The sequence below is a fragment of the Polistes dominula genome, unplaced genomic scaffold, assembly GCF_049000335.1.
Source record: "Polistes dominula isolate Pdom_NZ unplaced genomic scaffold, Pdom_raw_medaka contig_25, whole genome shotgun sequence".
Taxonomy (NCBI): domain Eukaryota; kingdom Metazoa; phylum Arthropoda; class Insecta; order Hymenoptera; family Vespidae; genus Polistes; species Polistes dominula.
This window is the reverse complement of record NW_028301094.1, coordinates 3,615,796-3,639,727: the sequence shown is the minus strand read 5'-3', so window position 1 is coordinate 3,639,727 and position 23,932 is coordinate 3,615,796. Positions and strand designations below refer to the sequence as shown.

The 23,932-nt window shown below is 30.1% G+C and overlaps 1 protein-coding gene across 6 annotated transcripts in view; it reads right to left on the bottom strand.

Annotated features, from left to right (window-relative positions):
• dnc (phosphodiesterase dunce) overlaps positions 1-14,221 on the bottom strand; it is a 202,911-nt gene extending 188,690 nt beyond the window's left edge. The window contains exons 1-2 of one of the 6 annotated variants that reach the window (XM_015315611.2): positions 14,086-14,221; positions 13,108-13,442 (exon numbers count right to left, since the gene is read on the bottom strand). The gene's annotated coding sequence lies outside the window, so the exon portion shown is untranslated. Of the gene's footprint in view, positions 1-13,107; positions 13,798-13,844 lie in introns of those variants that run through there. The other 5 variants (XM_089176452.1, XM_015315613.2, XM_015315615.2 and 2 more) reach the window with 5 other exon arrangements.
• Between the last annotated feature and the right edge of the window lie 9,711 nt (positions 14,222-23,932).

Here is a 23,932-nt window from a genome sequence, read left to right as displayed (position 1 = left end):
TGTATTAAAAAATATTTCATGGGACTTTTAATTTTGCATTAAAATACGTTATATTACTTTTTTTTCTTTATTCGACGACAACAAAGACGATCCAGTCGAGAAAGAAAGAGAGAGAGAAAGATAGAACAACGAATAAACCAACTATGTTTATCCACGTGAGCGTGAACAATTCATTACACTTGGTCATTTTGAAACGACGACAATAATGACGAATACAACGATGACAACGTTTGAAAACAAAAAGTAATATTATTTATAGTTAAACCGTATATCATCTTTCGGACAGTCTTCCTATCAAACTTTGTTAGAGGAGAGAAAATTCTTCGGTGATGCGAATCGCACGTATCTAACTACATGTACTGTATATGTATCCGTGTACATAAAGTAAAACTATATATATGCGAATGGTATGTATATCGCGAAATACAAATACAAATCTACGTGACCTACATATTCCTCGACGACACTTCGTCGAAGACGACGCCCATACATTACAAACCTCACAGATTCAAATCGATTCGGAAAAATAACAAAAATAAAAGGAAATAAAAAATATTTAAACGAAGTTGCTTAGTAAAACGAAACTTAACTGCTTCATTTGATCAAGACGTATAAAACAAATGAAAAGTGTTTTAAATTTTCCTCGTTTAATTAATGAAATACAATCGGACTTACAGTTAGTTAGAAGACTACTTAGGAATCTGATGGAAAAACAATTTGGAAACACTCAAACTCCACCAATGAGATATCGTGTATTTAAATATTGTACCCAATTTCACGTTATAAGAATATAAAACATATATATTCTACAATTTGTATAATTGTTTTTTTTCAAATTATTGTCAGTTTAATAATCGATAAGAAAAATGTGTACAAAAGTTTCGAATTAATTAACTAAAAATATTTATAATTGTACGAATCAATAATTTCATGCAAATGTGTTTTCTCATAGCACCCTATGCAATTTCGCAAAATGAACGGAATCAGGAAATTATAGGTGCTATCGTAACAACGTTCGCGAAATATTCGAGTTCACGATTGTGGATACGATCATCGCGATTCGCCAGAGGACTGCCAATGAAATGTTTCATCAGCCGCATACGAATTCCCTCCGTTCTACGTACGATCCAAGGGTTCGACTCTTGGAATGTCAATCATCCCAATCATTACCAGACGAATCTATTACAAACGAGAAACCCAGTTTGATTATTATCATCGATTGACTCACAATCAGATTTCCTTGAACCGTGAGTTTTCGCGTGTCTTTATGTTACTCAACACACACAAAAAAAAAAGAAATAAAGAAACATAGATAGAAAGAGAGAAAATAAGATAAAACTTATTCAGATTGAAGTGGAATTACATATAAAATGAAAAGAAAAGAAAAAAAAGACATTGTCGACACCATCGATCAAATTTTTATTCTTGAATATCAAGAGAGAGATAAATAAGGCTTCACAGGCCCCCTTTTCAAAGCTTCCGTTTTCGTTCAGCATTGGATTTAGTTTGCTCGACTCGATTGGATGACTCACGGTATGGATGGTGGTATAACAAAAGAGGGATATTTTCCATCTTTTACCTTTTTCACCCCTATTTGAAAACCCTTACAAAGACAATTTTAATATCGGTTAGCAGAGCTTTACGTTTATTAAGAGTAAAAAAGAAAACGTAAGAAGAAACGAGCACGTGCGAAAGAGAAGGAAAAATATAGACACAATTGACCTTAACCGCGAAATTCGAATCTCACTTTTGTTCTCGGTACTCTAAGCTTTAGCGTGTTGGTTTGTAATGCTATATAGTAGCACTAATTAACTCTTTAGAGACGTTGTTGAGACTGAACAACAGACTAGTCAGTGAACTCTCGTGAACTTCGTATATATATATATATATAATTTCTCTAACTCTCTCTCTCTCTCTCTCTGACTTTCTTTATTTAATAAGAGTAAAATCTTATCATTCAGTTTCATATTTGTTCACAAATTGACAAACGAAAATATTTTCTTACAAACTCGTTAAGTATTCAATGATAAATACGTGTATGCATAATGCATCGTCAATGTCTATAGATAATATTGAATGGACTCGGTAGAAATTATGGGAAGTACATACAAAAGGGAATAGTTAATAATAGTAGTTACAATATCTTCACGAAAAAGATTAAAGAGAAAGAGAGAGAGAGAGAGAATGGAGAATAAATGAGAAACTAGTTACAACTACCCTCTAATCCACTTCGACTTCTAGTTCATACCAACCTCCATTTTGTCGGGAACGATGGTAACGTGTAACAAATCCAATATAAAGCCCCACGAGAAATACGTATGTGAAAGTAATGACAGCGAAAATTAATTGCAACAGTACTATACTCTAACATCGTTGATGGATAATTACGGAAGACAGATTAATTGTTGTCAATTCGTTGGCAAAATTTATTGAAGAAGAAAAATATGAAAAAAATGTGTGACGATGAAATTATGAATGTTATTATATCGTTTTACAAAAGAAAGAAAAGAAAAAATAATCCAACTCAATGATCGTAAGAATATTTGTAAAGAATTTAAGTAATAAACATTATTAAACGACGGATCATTAAGAAATAGATGATATAATATATTCACGAGAAACACGTATGTGTAAATGTAATAAGAAGAACGAAAATTAATTATAACCATACTCTATACTAATATCATAGATGAACTATTACGAGAGACAAATAAATTGTCCGTTGATTAATTATTACAAAAAAAATTCAAATGGAGAAAAATAGGAAGAAAATAACATAAAGAAAAAAGAGTTAGGAGAGTCTTTTACGAGAATGTTTTATACATGGTAATAAAAAAAAATGTCAAAGTGATAATAATCGTAATGACACATTACAAACGGAAATTAAATAGAAAACGTTCAACAAGGATGTATCATCACGAAGAAAAACGGGATGGCACGAGGCAAGGTTTATTTCAAAGTTACCCTCTCTTCATTGGAATTGAGAGGAAGAAGAAGTGGTCTGTGATGAAAGGGTGCTAAAAGGTTATAGTAAAAATATAGCGAGGGTAAATAGCTTATCATTTTTTCCCTTTCTATCTTTTTATTTCTCTTCGTTGGTAGAAGCCGAGTGAGAGAGAGAGAGAGAGAGAAAGAGAGAGAGAGAGAAAAAGAGAGAGGGTTTATGCAGAGATTTCCGCATGAGCTTTCTCGATGTAACAACGTTGTTTCCTGCACAACACGACACATAACGATGACAAAAGAATCTGCTATGTTAGAGTGAGAGAGAGAGAGAGAGAGAGAGAGAAAGAGAGAGAGTAACAGTAGGTCGCAAAAACGTGTATATCGATATGACGTTACCACGTCCTAATTTCTTTCGCACGACAAAGCGATTACAAGGTTGTTCGCGAGCATACACTTGCATAGCCCATCGGCACGTTAAATCACATCGTACATCTTTTTTCTCTCTCTCTCTCTTTCTCTCTTTTTTCAATCTCTTTCTCTTTGTATCATCCGTATAACGTTCGATCGACCACTAATTCAATATTCTTTTTACGTTAACGCTCCGTTTACGTAGGTTGTTCTTTAAAGAGAATCTTCAAGAGAATCCCCGTTCAAGTTCAAAAGTCGAAACGATTCCACTCGGGTTTTAATTCATTCTTCTCACACGCACGTCAAGAGTACTACTCGCTTCAAAATGAAATTTTGATGGAAAAAAGCTTTTACGATTTATCTTTTTCTTCTTATTCTTTTTATTCTTTTTCTTCTACTTGCTTGCTTGCTTGGCTTCATTCGTTTCTTCCACTTCATCGATTCGATATTTTCAACATTTTATCAGTTCTTTGATGACTTTTCTCTACTTTCTATTTTTTATAATGATTGAAAACGAATAACTAATCGACTCGGGTAATCAGTTTTTATTCACTTTTTTCAAAATCGTGACAGAAAAATGATACGTAATCTTTTTTCGATACGAAAAATCGGTTTAACAATGACATATATTTACGATAGCAAGTAGAAATGTTTCTCTTTGGTCAGACGTACTTAAATTGCGAAACATTTACAGTGAGTGTAGAAAATATTTGTACACAGAAGTATTTGTACATGTAATTTGAAATTAAATGTTATGAAATTGTAGTTTATTAACTCAGTTTTTATAAACGATAAATTTATACATATTCTTGAAAGTCTTTACAATAGATGTAATGAAACAAACACAATTATTTATTTTGAATAAATTATAAAATTGACAATCCATTTATAAATATTGTAATAAATTTGTAAAAATTTATAAAATATCGTAAAAATTCATCTGACATTTCACTTGATTTTACAATAACAAATATTATAAAATTAACTTTTGCAATTTAATGACATAGACTACTGTTATAATTATCTATACTTACTACAGTTATTAAAAAATACGTCAAAAAAGAAAAAAAGAACAAATTTTATCTTTGAATATTATTATAATCGAGCGAACTATATTCCTGAAAATCAACGATAAAACCATCGGAAAACCTACGAACAATATAGCAAACGTTCGAAATGCTTATGGACATTGCTTGGTGTGTGAACACCTTTTAGGTACCGTAATCATGCATCCAAATAACGAGTATGCTCGTGCTGGACATATTGAATACGTTTGTTCGTAGAACTCGACACGATTGCGGTTGACAAAATGCTATAAGAGTTTGACGGTTTACAACGACGTCATGAAATTCATTACTGTTCATCTTGAATATAACAGTGGTATATTTATGTGTATGTATGTGTGTGTACGATTGAATGAATATAATTCTGCAAATCGTTTGAAAGCTACCAGTTTGATTGTCCACATACGATAAATCGTTTATAAAAGACACGTTTTCCCCCATGTCGAATAGGATTACAATAATAATCGATCCCTTGTTAATAAATAATCAAACGAGAATATGCTAAATCGATAAAGTATACAAAATAGGGAACAAATGAAACAGAGTCGATTTATGGAAGAGTAAAGCGTGACAGATATACGTCCCAAGAGTATTTTCTATCTCTCTCTCTCTTCTTTTTCGTATTTATGTATCACAATCATATCCAATAATATATTACGAGGCACGAAACGATTTGAAAACAACCAAGGTATATATATATGGTTTGCATTAATTATTATTTTATATAATGACCTTAACGTCTTTGATACTTCACCCCACGCTATAGTTATAATAAATCTTTGCAAAAAAGACGATGAAGAAAAAGAAAAATAAAGATGGAGGAAGAGATCGCGAGGAGAGAATAGATAAGAATGAAAAAACGTGTACGTGTGTATTTATCCACCTGACAAGGACACGAAGATAAGAGTAAAAATCACACGGTATCAACGAACGAGAGCAAAATTCCTAACGTTATAATTAAAAAATAATGCCAATCGAGAAACAGGATAATTAAAATTACGAGTCATACATGAAAAAGCGGTTTATGCATTTCTTGTCAATGTCAAATAAGTTGATAATCGAGCATCTAGTTTATCATCATCAATATTACGAACGCAGAACAACGTATAATTTAGCATTTCTTGTCACTTCCCGATAGATGATTATGTTTCTACCTTCATATTAAGGTATTAATCATTTTAAACGATTTCATTAAAAATTCTTTTTTTATTTTTCAGAAAAAAAAATATAAAATCCTCATAGACAAATAAAAGAAAACGTTTAAAAGTCCAAGTATATTTGAACAAATATATCAATTTTTAATTAATATTTAAAAAAGAAACTTAAAAATTAAGTTAATTAAAAATTAATATTATATTAATAATATTTTTTTATTTATTTTAATAATAATATATTAATATTATTTTAATTTTATTTGATTTATTATTATTAATTAATTTAAATTATATTCATAATATATTAATTAATATAATAATAATTTTTTTAAATTACTGAATTTATAATTAACTTAATTTTTAAGTTTCTTTTAAATATTAATTAAAAATTGATATATCTGTTCAAGTATACTTAGAATTTTAAACGTTAACTTAATTTTTAAGTTTTTTTCAAATGAAAACAATCAAATAAATGAAACTAAGCAGGTGATGATTTGTAAAGAACTTGACAATGTTATCCTTGTTACAATGCAAACACTATTCTATCTCTATTAGCCATTTTCTCTTACAAGAGATGCTTACTTGTGTTTACGTCAGTATGTATCAATATTAGCGTGATATCACTGAAGTTCCTACGTCCATTTGCCGAATACAGTATCTATAACCGATCGTATGTCAGAACATGTTGTGTTCGTAGGTTGTTGGTAAACCACATGTCATCCAAGGTAGAAAGCTATCGATCAAACTGTTAAAACGGTTGCAAAAGCTTTAAGGCTTTTTTATTTTTTTTCCTTTCCCCATCTTCCCCCTCTCCTAGAAAGAAAGTCGAACAAGTAAGAGTGTCGAGCTTGTCGTTAGCTTGAATTTTTTTTCTTTTCTTTTCTTTCCTTACGAACATGTCACGAAAAAGGCGCCCAGAAAAAAAGAAGTGAGAAAAAAAAATCAAAAAGGAAAAAGAAGAGAGAATATGCAGCTTTAAACGACACTTTGGATCACACGTTTCCCACTATGTCGTTGATCCACCAACGACGATGCTATATATTTCTTCCTAGCCTGCACTCGTATTCCACTTTTCTCTACTTAAGAAGATGCCCCCCTACCCCTCCTCCCTGTCCGTCCGACCGTCCGTCCGTCCATTTCGGTTTTTACGTTCCACCGACAAGATTCGAGGACAAGTTTAAAGATCGTGGCTTAAAACTCTAAAGCCTAGATGATTCTCAAGCATCTGGACGAGAGAATATTTTTGGACGTGCATGCAATGCGCTGCTAATGTTACTGCAATAAGATACCGTGACTTGAAATTATTTTATCGAGTGGAAAAAGTTCAATTCATTTTCCAATATCACAAACTACGAAGCATACTCGTACAACGAGGGGTTAACCGTTAAAATCCAGATTTTATCTATCAAATTCCATAGTTGAAAGACAAAGTAATACAGAGAAAAAGAATAGAAATCGAATTGCATACGCAACCCTCCGCAAAATTATTCGTCATTTTATTTTCTCTTACTATTCTCCGCTTAAACAGGGAACTTTACGTTCATTTCCGAGTATAATGCGATTAAGGAATAGTAAAATTTATCTTATAGTGGGAATCGGTGCGTGTAGTCAGTGTGGTTTTTAAGGAATTTAAAGGGGGAAAAAATTGAAAAAATAAAATGGAAAAATAGAAAAAGAGAATGGGAAAAAAAATGAGAGAGAAAGAGAGAGAGGAAAAAAAAGTTTCGTTCAACGTGAGGAAGACGGCTTGCAAATTACGCGCATGAATGAACCGTAAAAAGCCTCTTTTATTGCGACGCTCTGATGAGCACGAGAAAAAAAATCTACGATACGAGAGTAGAAATGGGTGGATGGATGGTTTGGTTGGTTGAAAAACCAGGTGGATTTAAACTTTTAGGGAATATAGTACTTCGGCTTAACGATTCATGCGACTATTTATGACATAAATTATTCTATGTTTTATACCTATTATTTAATATATTATTTTGTAACATAAACTAAGGTGCTCTGGCCAAACGTTGCAGTGGCTTTATTATTAAACATTCATTTAATATAATTCTAAATTATTTAATGCAGTTAAATTAATTTGAAAAAAACACGTGACGTGAATAAATTGAAATAATTGAATCGTAATACAACGCCATTTATTGAAAACTTACAGTACCAGAAACCTAGATAATAAATCCTTAAATTAGCAATAAAAAATACAAAATTATCGAGATAAAAACTATCTTATATTCTAAGTTGGGAAAAATTACACAAAATAAAAAATACTTCATTAAAATCGGTTCAGTGGTTTCAAAATTATTAGTGGACAAACATTGTGATACTGAATTTTTATGTATAAAGATATATGTATATACACATATCAAATAAAATAACGTTAATAATCAAATGAATGATCGTGTGGTATTATATTCCATAGATAAAAAGAAAAATGAAACTGAACGTTAAGCAAATTTAACAATAATATTAATCTCGTACAAATAACTCAAATCTCCGGCGGCTTCTTTACTTTCCGATATTCGTTTCTCGATTACGTTCTCATCTCTCTCTCTCTCTCTCTCTCTCTCTTTATCTATCTCTTTGTCCTTAGATCTTGGTTGTTTTAATCACTCGGTAAACTCAGATAGTTTACCATGACTCTCCGACTATCTACGGGAAATAACTGTTGTCAGTGTGTTTCGTAGCGGTGTATATTACGGAAGGTCGATAAGTTTCTTCAAAGTAATTCGCGATTAAACGAAAGAAGGAGTATTGTGATATAACGCGTATAGCACTAATTTTCTTGAAAAAACTTCAAGGACCATTCATATTAATTTTATAAGATTAAAACATCGTAGAAGTATCGTTACCCTTAATAGTCAAACATAAAACAATGAAAAACAATTATACGTTTTACATTAAGGACACGACTACGTTTACGTATCATTTACTAAAGAAATTTATTATTCAATGAACGAACAAAAACGATGATTGTACGTATAAATGAATAAAAATGTGTTTCAAAATTTCAACTTTATAGAATAAATTTGTTTAAGTACTTATTTGTATATATATAGTACTTATTACTAAATTCGTTTTAAAAAATTTGAACTTATCGTATGAACGAATACGCAAGAAACTTACTTTGCAAGTGATTTTCGTTAGAGTCGTACGTGAACAGATATATATATATATATATATATATATATATATATATATATATATATATATATATATATATATTATAGATAACTCATGAGAAACCGAGAGAATAATTTTATCGTGTTCGAATCTCGATCAACAATATGCACCCGACCAAAGTTAGAACGTTAACATAAGCCGAAGTATAACGACGACCATTGAACGCAAGGAGGAAACTCCCTCGATGCCTTTCGCGTTACTAAAACTTTTTGAGAATACATGCTTTATCAAGGAACAATGAATAAAATAAATATGTATATTACGTAGCTTTTAAAACGAATGATACGTGGGTTAGAGAAAAAAAACTAAAAAAAAAGAATATAAAATATAAAAAGAAAATATAATATATGTAAGGATGAACATCGAAGGCAAGTAACGAAGAAAGTAACTTATATCTCTCTAATTCACGTAATTAAGACATGGTAGGTAGCTTGTAGTATTCTGTCAAGGGAATTTCCGCCTTCCTATGCACTTGAGATTCATTACTGATTTTATTAAAAGTACGCTCAACCCATAATTCCTTTCCACGAAGTACATGTGTGTGCTTTAATGATAAATATATTATTCTGAGAAGAAAAAGGTTTAAGGAGATGGAAAAGTGACAAAAATTTAACATATTTTTGAAGAGTTAATATACCGATAGATATATAAAAATGCGTTTCATTATGACTACATTAATAATTGAATTGAAATAACGAAATTATTGAAAAATTGATGGTATCGTTATTTTAATGAACACAATAAATAATATTATTATGATGACACATTCATAATTGTATATTTTTACAATTGCATAAGATATTTGAAAATATAATTAAAAACGAGAGAGAATATTTGTGTAATAGGTCTCAATATTGTGTTACGATTTACATCATATGTAATATTATCATGTTTCCGTTAAGAAAACTGCGAAAAGGAATAGAATCTATGAAATATCGTGTAGTTTAATAATAACCTAAAGAGAAAACGCGTTTGATCTTGAATGTTGAAAAACGGTACGTAAAAAGTAATGAAAATACGAAAACAAAATTTGCAACGAATGTTCTTTCTCATCGGTTATATTTTCGTAAACTCCTACGATTTTAACTCACACGATCATATTCTAGTAGAAAGATTCCTCTTTTTACGAGATATCGTTATTTCTGTGTGTGTGTGTTTTTTTTATTGTTATTTACGCAAGAGAAAGAATATTCTCAACGTAGCGGAAGAATACTTGTTGTTTGTATATCGACTGACAGTTTCGATTTCAAAATACTTTTTCTCTCGTTCAAGCGAAAATAAAGAAGAAAAGAGACAACGAGATGCAAGAGAAAAGGAAAATAAAGAAGATGAATAAGAAGATAGATATTCGGCCATTTTTTTTCTAACGGACTGCATTAAAAATAGCGAATTATTATTTTCCCACTTTCAATTCGAGCCTAACTTCTTAATGATTTAATTATGACAAGTCGTCGTAAATTTTCAAACAAAAAAAAGAAAAAAAAATTACAAAGACTCGAAAAAATTTATACGAAATTCGTTACACGACAAATTGTTAATTAGAAGAGGAAAAAAATAAAAAGTAAAATGTTCACTAAAATTATTTTCATGTACATATCAACGAAATGATCTTGATTAAATATTATATTTGATTTTGATTTCCATAGTTGATTCCTGATCAAAGTAAACACGACGAATACTACCTTTTCGAGAAAAAATATTATCGATTTTTCAAGATGAATCAATTTTCTACTATTTCATGATGAATGAGAAAATAGAGAGAAAGAAAAATAGGAATGAGAGGAGAAAAGAGAACGGAAAGGACTTAGATTTATTGCAATACGCAACTCTCTCGTTCAAATTTGTTGCCATTGCCAGAGATCGTAGCTTTGCATCTGGTTCAGACATTCCTCTTTCTCTTTTTCTCTCTCCCTCTCCCTCGTAATATAATCAATTCGCGATTTCAAAGCATGCAATAGCACCTAAAATCACGCCAAGACGATTATGGTCGTTTGTTTTATTTCAAATGAACTTGGTAGACATTAATAGACACGAAATTTAAAACTTACACTTTACTTATTCACTCTCCATCTCTCTATCTCTATCCCTATCTTTATCTGTATCTCTATCACTATCTCTCTTTCTCACTTTAACCGTCCTTGCTACTATCTCCGTGGTATAACTCGATCAAGAATTTCCACGCACGTACGATCTCAACGACGCGTATAGCATTTAAATGGCTTTTGACTATCTATCTCGTGCGTGCAATTTCTTCTTACGAAACTCCGAAAGATCGTTAACCCTTTTGCGCTTACTCTCATCTTATAAATTATCCTTGAACGTTCGATCTTTGACTCCACAGTATAAATCGATTCCATAAAGTATGACAAGGAAATGATCTGAGGGAAGGTGGGGAAAAAAAAAACGAACGAAATACTTTCACTATAAACCACGTTCAAAGGACATCCAACCAAGTGAATTCCCAAAAGATTCAATCGTAGATTTCAGTTCAATGGCATATGAAACATGATTTACGATCGATCCTTTAGAAATGATTTACGACGTGCAAAGATACGAGTTATCCTGATCTATTCTTTAGAATACGCACACGTTATCGTATTCTAAATCTGCGATGTTTACTTCATTGTTTTATTCACTAATTAAATTTAAATTTAAATTATCCCAAGAAGAATACAAAAATTATATTACATTTTTTATTAGCAAGTATTTGAAGTGACACCATCATAGGTACATACTTTTTTAAAGACACTGTTGAGATGAGAAACTAAATATTATAATTGTACGAATAAATCAATCATTTGGCGTTTTTGTTTTCATTTTTTCAATAAAAGGAGACTTTTGGGAAATCTTGTATGGATAAATGGACTATCCTCTGATATAAAAGATTGATAATTGATTTTAAAATAAATCTTTTACTTTCTTCCATTCTAATTCTTTCGAATTTATCATTCCTTACTCAAGAAAATTCTCCTTAAAACCTTTCGTTTCGAACGAGTCCCTCAGGGTTTACATGGGAACAGCATTACGCCATCTTACGTTCAAATATATCCTTCGCATTTTTCATACAAACTTGAAGGCACCGTTAGAAACTCGTCGAACTTCCTAAGAGATTTCTCAATATATATGCAAGATGTTACTTAATGTATGGTACATAGAAATCGTGCTAGAAATTATATTCACATACGTAGTTACTTTACAAATATATTCAAAAATATAGAAAATGAGGAAGGAAATAAAAAAGAGAAAAGATAGAAAGAGAGACAGAAAGAAACAAGAAACAATAAAAATATAAATGACAAAAAGAAACAAAAAGAAGGAACTAAAACGATATGTGTAAAATATTTACGCGATTTCACATATCTTTGCACTTTCGCACATTATCTAACAATGAAAGGTGTTCTAGAATGATCCTAGTATTCGTACCGACGGTTGCAAGGAATGCATTTTACTTGCAACACCGATGTGTTTTCTTTCTGTTAGAAAAAAAAAGGAAGAAAAGTTAAGAAGGAAATTGTAAAGCAAAAAGGACAAATATTCTTTTTTAGTAAGAAAATATACGGGAGATATCTTTGATATATATTCGAAATATCAAATATATGAAATAAATAGCATATGATAAACGTAATGTCACATTCTTTGTCTCGAAACGTTGTACATCGAGATGATGATGGATTTCTATTCTCACTTATTATTATTCTACCTCGTGAAAGGATATATAAGACGTAACAGTAAAAAGAAAAAAAAATGATAAAATGAAGAATCCCTTGATGGTATACTTTTGAAGAGCTTCTCGTGAAATTATTTTGCCTGACTGATGAATGCGATGAAAAACGATTACTGTGAAACGATGATGAGCGATCGCCGATTGATGTATCAATTACGTGAACGTGAATGGGGAATAAAAATAAGAGTAGGAAGAAGAAGAACGTGAAAGATAGATGGATTAAAAAAAAAAAAAGAAAAAGAAAAGAAAAGAAAAAGAATAAGAAAGAGAGAGAACGAAAGAAGTGAAACTTAATGACGATAGTTATCTATAGATGCTAATTTAAACACTTGTTCAATTACCGCAAACAAAAATAGTTTAGATACGTAGATTATCTTTATATCTCTCTTTCTCATTTTCTATCTTTCATGAACTATTTTTTTGTTTAAACGTACGAGAAGAAACATAAATTTTTCGCGTAGAAGCTCTCAATTCCGAAAGTTCGTAGGAAAGTGTCGAATCAAAGGGGTATCAAGAAGAAGAAGAACAAGAAGAAGAAGAAAGAAAAAAACAACCTAAAAGTAAAAAGAGAAACTAAACAATAAAAAACTTCAATAAAAAGCTTCTTTTAAGAAAGCTTTCCGCGTACCGTCGTCGCTAAAACTTCGACCGGGATCTCGTTGAATCTCGTTGAAGAAAACCTCTCTTTCGTGGCATTTTCGTCGTCTTTGTCATCTTTGTCTTTATCGTTCTTGTCATTTATAATCGACTTTCTTTCCCTCACATCGTACTCGTAATCGTAGTTAGTTAATTATCATCGTCATCGTCACAGTCATCGTCATCGTCTTCGTCGTCGTCTTCGTCTACGTCGTCGTGCTTCACGCAAGCACATATTTTTTTTTGGTCACGTTCTCACACGAAGCACATTTCCTCCTCGACGCTCGGTATCTTCACTTGGATCGTTATCGTCGTAATTTTAATAACCTAATAAGCTCACTTTTCTATTCTCTTTTTTTCTATTTTTTTTTTTTATTATACTTTTCTTATTATAAATATAAGGGAAAGCGGGATAAAGAAAAAAAATAATAAAAAGGAAAGCTTTTTCAAAGGGATCGTGAACTACCCTTTTATCTTTGAGAAATTAAAATAAGAAAAGAAAACGAGAGAAGAGAAATAAGAAAAAAAAAGGTATAGGTAGAGAAAATACCACGGAGGAGAAAAAGGCGAAGAATAATAAGAATAAGAAGAAGAATAAGGGAAAAAGGTAAAGGGAAGATAGGAAGGAGGGGTGGGATTGGGTGGGGTTGGGAGGTGTTGGATTGGAGGGTAGAGGAAGGGAAGGAAAAAGGGTAAAAGGAAAAAAAGAAAACAGTAAATTCTTCTTACTCAGCTTATTCGTAGTTCAAACATCGTGCTTTAACGAGCATCAAAAATAATTATAAGGGCGTTATAATAAATAGGAGATAATATAGAAAACTTATAAATATAATAATACCAGTAATAATAATAGTAATAATAATAATAATAATAATATTAATTAATAATAATTATTTTGAATAGAGATTCAAAATAAAAAACAAATAAAATGATGTTGAGAGACGAAAACGAGAGGAAACAATGCACATACGAAGTCGTCGTCGTCCAGCAAGAACGCGACGCGAGTTACTCGCAGCTGGAAAAAAGACCCGCGCGCTGCCCGGGACGACGCGCGACTGACCAACGAGAGCACGGCGCGAACGGCACGCGCGGGGGTGTGGTGGGGGAAACGCTTCGAGTGTAAGAGAGAGAAAGATAGAGGTGTGCCGAACGACGACGGACGCGCGTTCGGTTCAACGAGCGCGAACTACCGAACAGTACGCGCGCGCATGCATGCACACACACTCACTCATACACATACACTGTGACTACTAGTAGGTAAGGAGAGAGAGAGAGAGAGAAAGAGAGACAGACGAATAATGATGGAAATATATGAATGAATCGCGTTGCAAGTTTCTCCGTTGTGTTATATTTGCTAGAATTTTTCTTTTACACATTTTTTCTCTATCATATTCTTTTCTTTTTATTACTTTTTGATATCACTGTTTCTTTCTATTTCTTTCTACTATATTTTTTCTTTTTTTCTTCTCTCATTAATGACGGAAAGAGAAAGAAAAGATTCGAAGGAAAAGGTATAAGAGCGAGAGAATTAGCAGTCACGACCGTAGCACATCGTTTTGTGAACTGGCCGTAGAGAAGAACACACCGAATATTCTCGAACTCGTACGGAAACTAACGAAGTAGGATTTCGCCGATACATTACGCGCGTACCTTTGGCGATTTTTAAAGACGTTTTTATGAGATAAAGTGAACTGTAAAGTGATACTTGATATAAATAAGTAATTAAGTAATTTAAAATCAATGAAAATTGTATTTTTGTTTGTTTTTTAATGGATTATTACATCGTATTACTTTATATTGAAATAAAAGAAATGATGGTTGGTATAGTATAGAAAGGATACGTTATAACCTTTCGTTTAAGGTATGAGAACTGCATCATAATGGTGATATAAAGAAAAGCTTCTTGGGGCTTTAAAGTGTGGAAATGTCAGCATTTCGATCGTATTAAGTTTTTCCCTTTCAACTTGAAAGGGAAGAGTAAGGTGTCTTTGAGAGATAAGGCTGTTATCGTATCATTTATATTCCCCTATTCCCATCTCTTACTCTTGAACCTTTCAAATTTAGCCGCCATCGTCGGTTATTCCGTTTCGTCTCGTTTCGTTTCATTTCGTTTACCATCTTCGATTAAAAACGTATATTCGATTTGTTGGAAGTTTTTTATTGGACGTTACGTTTGGTCTTCTCACCATACACCTATATATTATACTTACACGCTATGGAAATTAATCGTAGTCTCTTACGCTCTTATGTAAAGTAGTTTACTGAACGTTTATAAATACGGCGGCTCGCATATCATATGTAAATGAAAGCAATAAGAAAATTTTTTTTACGATACGTCGTAGCTTGTTATTCCTTTCGAGTCGTCATCGTCGTTACTTGCTTCGTTATTTTTTAGGTATATTATTATTATTATTATTATTTCAAAATTAATTAAATGTTATTCTGAAAATTGATTCAATGAATTTTTACACAAGTGAGCATTACAATTGTACGTTCATTTATATCTTCAATATTACAAAAATGTATAAGAATAGAAGACTGTTTAAAAAATTACGCTTTTTAGTCATAAATTTTTTAGTCATACATTTGTAATCATAAATAAAAATAATTAGATATTTTCTTTTAATTATTTATCTATCTATTAACACGGTCCAAGTCTTTCTTCACGAACTCTCGAGAGTTGCATAGCCGCATAAACAGAAATATGCAGTTACGACACACACGCGTTTCTTACGTTCACCGCCGTTGCATTGTCCAATCGCCGCTTATGGCCTATTACGAACTATTGCTACTTTTGCTAATCGAATAAAATTGATTAAATCATCAACTTCGGTTATAAGATTTTTTATTAGATTTTTCCTTAATAGGAAAAACGAAATTAAATGAAGTTTGAAATTGGAATTTTTTAGTTCACTGTTATAATTATCGGCACATAAATGAATACACATACACGATCAGTACACATGGGTAAATAATTAATAGATTGTATCTACATATATTATTTTCGAATAAAGTTTGCATAAATTAGGAAAAATCGAAGTACGATGTTTTGTAAAAAAAATTAACAAGCATCTTAAAAGATTTTAGAATTTAAACGAAAACTCGTACATCGATCAGTACATATGAGTAAATAATTAATTGATTGTATCCATATATTATTTTCAAATAAAGTTTGTAAAAATTAGGAAAAACCAATGTAGGATGTTTTGTAACAAAAATTATAAACATCTTGAAAGATTTACGATAATGATAATAAATTTAAACGAAAACTCATACATTAGAATGATACAGATAAGAGAATATTTACGAGAAACTGGACAGTTTAGTTTGATAACATTAATGTTGTTTACAAAGTTCTTTGAAGTAAAGTATCGAAAATCGAATTACGACACATTGTCGATAGATCTTCGTGTCGTAGGAGTGTTAATCGATCGAACTCATCATAAGATTTCGAAGAATACGTTTTTTGTAGACTTTGGTAAGACCTTGGACAAACAAAATCAATCCATTCTTCTTACCGCAGTTAACTTTTCTCACAGATTCAGTTATTACTTTCCGATTTTCTAACGATTTGTCTTTTTTTTTTTTCTATATGTACATAAACGAATGGAAATCTTAATATAAAACGTTGATACTTTTTATATAATGGATTGATTCATCGATTAAATGTACAGAAATACGAATTTTAAAATAAGATGTTTCACGTCAAAACCATCTCACTCAGTGAAGACAACCGAATGCAAAAGATTAGAATATCATTTTCGTGAAAATGTTGTCATTGTCAATGACGTGTATTCAATTCGTTCTTGTCGAACGAATGAAATGTCTATTACTTCTTCGTTTTATTATAAAACAAGAAAAAAGGACGAAAAAAAGGAATATTCGTTGTGTGATAATCAAACTTGAAAACAATGTTATAAAATTCATAAGAAGATTCATATTACCGGAAGAGATTTCTGAAGGATTCACTTTAAAAATTCCAAAATTTAAATTCACAAAAAATAATTCCTTGACTCTCGTTCGAAAACATCTACGGAACGGTTTTGATTAGATTGGATATATTCGAATTTTCTAGTTATATCGTTATCTTATATTTCGTTACATAAATGTCCTTTTTCACAAAAATATTCGTCAGATAGAGACAGATTGAGATAGAAAAATATAGAATATCCATATTTCAAATTTAAATGGAAAATCGCGACTGAATTTGAATGATTTTAAAAGATTTCATTGTTTCACCGCATGAAACAAGTTACGTGGTGGTTTTGGAAAAATATCTTACAATTATAGTGGGGAGAGAAAAAAAATAAAATTCTATGCTAAATTATTCTGGAATAATTTTCAAGCGAATTTCCAATTATCGAAATTATGCATTCTAGAAAATACGTGCTAAAATGAAATTAGAAATAAAAAGTAGTTACGAGAGAGAGAGAGATATATAATTTAATGTATTATTTTTATAAAGATAAAAGCAAATACTATTTTTTTCGTTATTACCACAAGTGAAAATTAAGGATACAGAGTACAGAGAGTGATACTTATCCGTCTACGTTTCGTTGTTATTATTGCTGATATAAGAGAAATTAGATCTTCCATTAGCGAGAGTAGTCTTGCTCGATACGTGAAAATACGGATTACGTTTTTAGCTATTGTATGACGTTGGTTGTCATCGTGTTGTATAATGGAATGAGAATGTAATATTTTCAGGAGAAATAACAATCTCTTTTTCATTTTCTCTTTTTGTTTCTTTCTGTCTTAATTTCTTTCTGATTTCATAAAAATCATAAAGAACACAACATTAATGCTTCTATTTCTCGTAGTGAAAGCATCGTTTAAAACTAATGTAAGTTAACTCGAAACGATGCACGCTTACGACGAAAGTTGGCAAGTAAAATTGCAAGCTACTATGTTCGTATGCGGTTTGACGGATAATCACGGATCTCATGTTACATATATGACATTGACATACATATATAACTTATTTTGCGACGTATGCTATAATGTATAAGTACACGGAAATAAAGTGGTTACGTTTTAAAAACAGATGTTATAAAATATACACATATATACATATATAAGAAATAAAATAATATAAAAGATTGAAAAATTTTAATAGAAAAAAAAAATAAAATAAAATAATGAATGCATTTAAGTAAAAAAAAAATAAAAATAAATTCCTCAATTTACAAGAAAACTAACTTCTAATGGAAAGAAAAGATACGATGAATAAACACGCGTGTAACTTTTTCATTCGTATCCTTAGAAAATAGCGGAAACGTTTCTACAGAGTAAAATGTTATTTGCTTGTTATATCGAATTGAACGACAAGTTTCGAGAGTAACCGCTTGGGAATGCGATAACTAAGCTAATTGTAGTCTATGATATTCCGAGTGTCGCTTATAAAGCTTATTTAATGATTATGATAATACAGAAAGGAAGGCGTTTCCGTTCATTACGTTACATAGCGAAATTTCTATAAGCTTTTCGATTGAAGAAACTGTTTTTGCCAAAAGCAAAAAGAAAAAGATGCTTTTTGCTTATAACACGACTAGTTGTTATAATCTTCCTAACGCAAATTACATTATTCTCTATTAGAAGGTAGGATATATACAATTATATTCTATATATAATATTTATTCTATCCTACCTATCTTTATACTTGTTAACCATATAATACAAGTATATTACTCGTTTACCTATGTACGTATTTGAAATTAACCTTTATTATTTCATGTCTATTAATTATGCTTTTTATTAAAAGCAAACAAGCGTATGAACTATAAGAAATGTAGGGAAATAAAAAAGAGAGAGAGAGAAAGAGAGAGAAAAATTAAAATACATTGTTGCAAAAATTATACGCCAACTTATTTCATCCTTATTTCGTTTTAACGAGCAAACTGAGAGTAAAGCATTTTTTATCAAGGCATATACGTCGAAGCTGATAGAAGGCTTCGAATTAATTACGCCTCGTCGACTGACGAAGCAAGCGTGCACGATTGTTATTATATGTGAGCAAGTTTCAAAGAATACGAGATACAGCGAGAGACAAGATAGAAAAAAAAAGATAGAAAGAGAGAGAGAGAGAGAGAGAGAGAGGAGAGAGAGAGAGAGAGAGAGAGAGTAAACGATAGTTTACGATCCTTCAAGAAAACTGCTTCTTGAGCACGTAGCATTTAAAATTCCATAAGAATTTGTATGCTTTGAGGATTATTATTGTATTATATATATATATAATACTTTTCTTCATTTTATTTTTTGTTTTTATCATTAAAACAACGCATTTTATTCTAACGATTATAATAATTATTAATAAAAATTAATGATCTCTAGTTAAGAATAAAATTTGAAAAACTCACGAACTTGACAATAAAAAAATTAATAACTTTTTTTTTATATGTATTTTTAAAACAATATTCCAATGAAAAGAGAGGATTTTAAATTGAACGTAAATTTTTTCCATAATTTTATCCCTTTGAGTCGATTAAAAAGTACACGAGTTAACGAGCATCATTGAGTTTTCGAACAGGAAAATTTTTAAATAGTTTTACGTGCACAAACGGAAAAACGTTTTACAGTGATGATAACGGAAAAGTATTTATCTTTTTTTTTTTTGAATAAATACGAGAGTGTCATTTCAAGTGCGACAATTAAATATATAATTCGTCTCATTAAAAAAATTCGTTTGTAACGTTCTGCCATTAAATGAAATTAAAAAAGAACAAAAAATAGAAATAATTCGTATATAATGTTATTTCGTAAAAAAAAAAAATGTTTGTAAAGAACAAAAATATTAAATGAACGTAATAATTAAAATTTTTTTTCATTTCTGTAGTTTTAATACTTCATAAAATAATATTTGTGATAAGATCGATCTTTCTCACTTTTTTATTTTGAATTTCGAATACATCGAAAACTATCATTCTCTTTAATGTCACGTTTAAATCCCAAAGAGAGGTTCAGTTTCTTCTTCTCGTGAGAGAAGAAGAAGTAGTATATAAATTCTTTGAAAAAGACGAAGAGAAAAGAAGAGTTCGATCTTGAGTTGGTATCGTTGAACATATTTTTCTTACAGAAACGCTCTCGAGAGTTGAAACACGCAGAGGAGAATACTTTTCTTACTTCCTTCCTTTTTCTCGACCTCGAATTCGTTTCAACTATAATACAAAGTGACATGATAGGTACTATCGACGAATTTTTATAGAAATTCAATGATTTTTTACTATATCGTACCTACCAACCAACCTATTCTCATAAAAGTTTATCGAACGATCGATTTAGGTTCATAATGGATCGTAAAACTATTTTCGTGTAAATAATTCTCCGTTTTATCACAAAATGTCTTTTTAATTATTTGATTATTTTATTATCATTTCTACTTAAGATTCTCAGTGATAAGTATATCTTCGATAATTTGATAAATCGAGCGAATAAAAAGAAAGAAAAAAAAAGGAAAAAGAAAGAGATGAATAGAAAATGACTGAGAAACGAGAACTCGATGAAAAAGTAAGATCCCTTAATGCCGAAGATTAATATCAAAGAAAGATAGATAGAGAAAAATTCATTTTAATGAACTAATAGTAAAAAGATATTAAAAGTAAGACGTTCGTCGTTAAGTGCGTTTAAGATTTATTCTCTTCAATGAAGAACTCAATGAAAAATTCCAGATCGTGGATTAGTGTTAAACTTATTAGTCTTTTTTGGGAAACATGTGAAGACAGAAAAAATATTATCTCCGAATGCACATGTAAAAAGTATTTACAATTTCGTAAATAATTTCAAGAAATATCAAAAATAATTATGTACAAATCTCAATGTTTTTTAATCCTTTCACGATTGATCTCTGTTATATCTGGTATTTATAAAATATTAATACTAAATTAATTAAGCTATATCTGCAATAACAATAAATTAATTTAACATCATGCATTTGACTAGCTCACAAGAAGAAATTCTTAACACATGTTAAAGTGTATTCCGAAAAAACTGGAAACCAAAAATCCGAGACACTCCTAACCCATCACCCGTCTGAATACGAAAATGTAAAAAAAATATTAAATTTACTGTATGATATTCATATTAACCAATTAGAACTATTTTTGCAACAATTGTTTTTTTTTTCATTTAAATATAAAAATTATTTTATATCATTAATTATTGATTTAAAATAAAATAGTAAGAATTTTTAATATTTTCATGATGCACGAGATACGATCTCATGATTTTAACAAATACAATAAAGATATATAAAATAAAGTAAAGTATATTGGGTTGACAACTAAGTAATTGCAAGTTTTTCAAGGAAAATGATTAGTGAAATCCGCAATTACTTATTTGTCAAGCCAATATTTCATTTTGAAGTTGTAGTTATTAAAAAAAAAAATTGAGAAATTCGTCCCAAAAAGAACCACACACACACACATTGACGGGTAATGGGTTAACTTATACGATGTGCACCAATGACACAACGATTCATTCATTAGTGGCATATTAATGTATAATATTGTTATATAAATTTACAATATTATTTTAGGTTATATTTATTACAGTACTAAACTACACTCATTTTTAGGATTTCAAATTGTACAGTCTTGTTCCGAATGATTTTTTCTCGATTCTCATATCAAAATTGTTTCAAGTATTTCTCAATAAATATTTAACACGTCCATTTACTAAAAGAAAAAAAAATTATTGATAATTCGGATAAAATGCAATCGAAAGGTAAGAAAATGGGATTTACAAAGAATATAGAATAGAATGCATACATATGTGAGTAGTATAAATGACTTGGTAGAAAATTTGGCAAGTCGGCCAAGTGACCAAACGCGTTCAAAATGCTGGTATAATATATGATAGAATGAATGTTCCTTGCATGAGTATTCGAAAAATTTTTAAATTACGAAGAAAATTCGAAAGAAAAAGAGAAAGAGAGAGAAGATTTTTTTTCATAAAAGTTGGAAAGAAAGAAAAAAAAACTAATATTAACTTTGTAAAATAAAAAGTAATAAAATAAGTGCGAGGAGTGAACAAAATCTCATGATTAAAAAATTATTTACGTACGCGTTTAACAGTAAATTTTAATATTTTTGACCGAGAATAAAAGGAACCAAAAAAATATATATATGTGACTATAATTATGAAAGTGGTCTAAGTCATGTATCTCTTGTTTCGAGATATTTAAAGATATATATTTGAACACTATATGAATTCTATATAATATTGAAATAACAAACATTATCTAACGATTTATTTTTGACAATATCGTGAAAATTAAATTGAATTTATTTAGTTTAAAATAATGTGGTGCGTAATAACTGATAAACTCATTTTTTTTTTTAATTTTGAATTAGGCCACTTTCATAATTATAGGCACATGTATGAATGAAAAAATCGAAGTGAGTAAGACAAAAAAAAAATTACCCAAACTGAAAAAAAATAAACAGAAAAAAAGGGATAACAACGCTGACACATTTGACATCGTAAATAAGAGATAGGAACGATGAACCAGACAAACTGTCTGGAAAGCGGCCAATCGACACGTTTATCGCGTGAGTTCCCATGAAATTTTCACAAGTATCAAATACGTCCATGACAGGGACACTAATACTTAATATGTTTGTCAAAGAACTTTCTAAACTGTCCTTAACTATTTTTCACGTGTCTAATTCTCGATTTTATATATACGAATGGAATGCTATCAAAAAAAAAAAAAAAAAAAAATTAATAAAAGAAAAGATAAAAAAATAAACTAAGAAAAAGAGATGAGATTTTTCTTTCCTTTGTATTTTTTTTTCATCCTTCCTGATATTTTATCGAGATAAGTCAATAAGTCGATATACGGATAATCGTTTGGTTTTTCGGTAAGTCCCTAAGTAAATTGCTATTGGGTTAATCGCTAATAATGTTCGTGCTTTGCGTAAACGATACGACAAGGATAACAAGGATAACAAGGAACATCGTAAATAGAAATAATTAATAGAAATAATTAATAGAAATAATTAATTGTAGTACTATAACTCGTATTAATCGTTCTGAAAATAACGATCTAAATGTTCGAACTTGCTGGGTATCTTATCATTGTTAAATATCAGCAACAATTTCATTACATAATACGGAAGGGAGAGAGAAAGAAAAGATTTACTCGTACACATCTATTTCGGTTAACAATGACGTAAGCGAGCGTGTAATTACTTTTGTAATCGAATAGTACCTATCAGAAAATGGCACACTGTGAAATATATAACAAATATCCGACATATTCTCGTGCTCTTCTTTATTTATAGTCAGAGTACCTCGAAATTCTATTATTAAAATAATTCTAATAGATGACTTCTGCCGACACGTGGTTCGGTTTAAAACCGTCCATCTGCCTTTACCACTATTTTGTTGCATCGAATATGTGGACATGAATGCATTTGTCAAAAAACTACTAGATGTTAACTGTACGAAAATAATTATGTACTATTTGACTTTACAAAGATCACGAAGAAGGAGAAGAATGAGATAGGGGGAAAATGAGTTTATATACACTCACACAAGTTGGTTTTAATAATATTCTTATCCCATATCTGTCAATTTAAAAATAATTATTATTTTCTTGCAATTATTATATTATGTAATAATTATTAATAATTACTTGTTATAAGTAATTATATTAATAATTAATATAGTTAATAAATAATTTAATTATAAGCAATTTAATTACATTACAATATTACATATAAATAATTATTAATAATTACGATAATTATTGTACAATAATTTTACAATATTTTACAAATTTAATTATTTTATTATTTTTATTAATTGTTAATTATTGT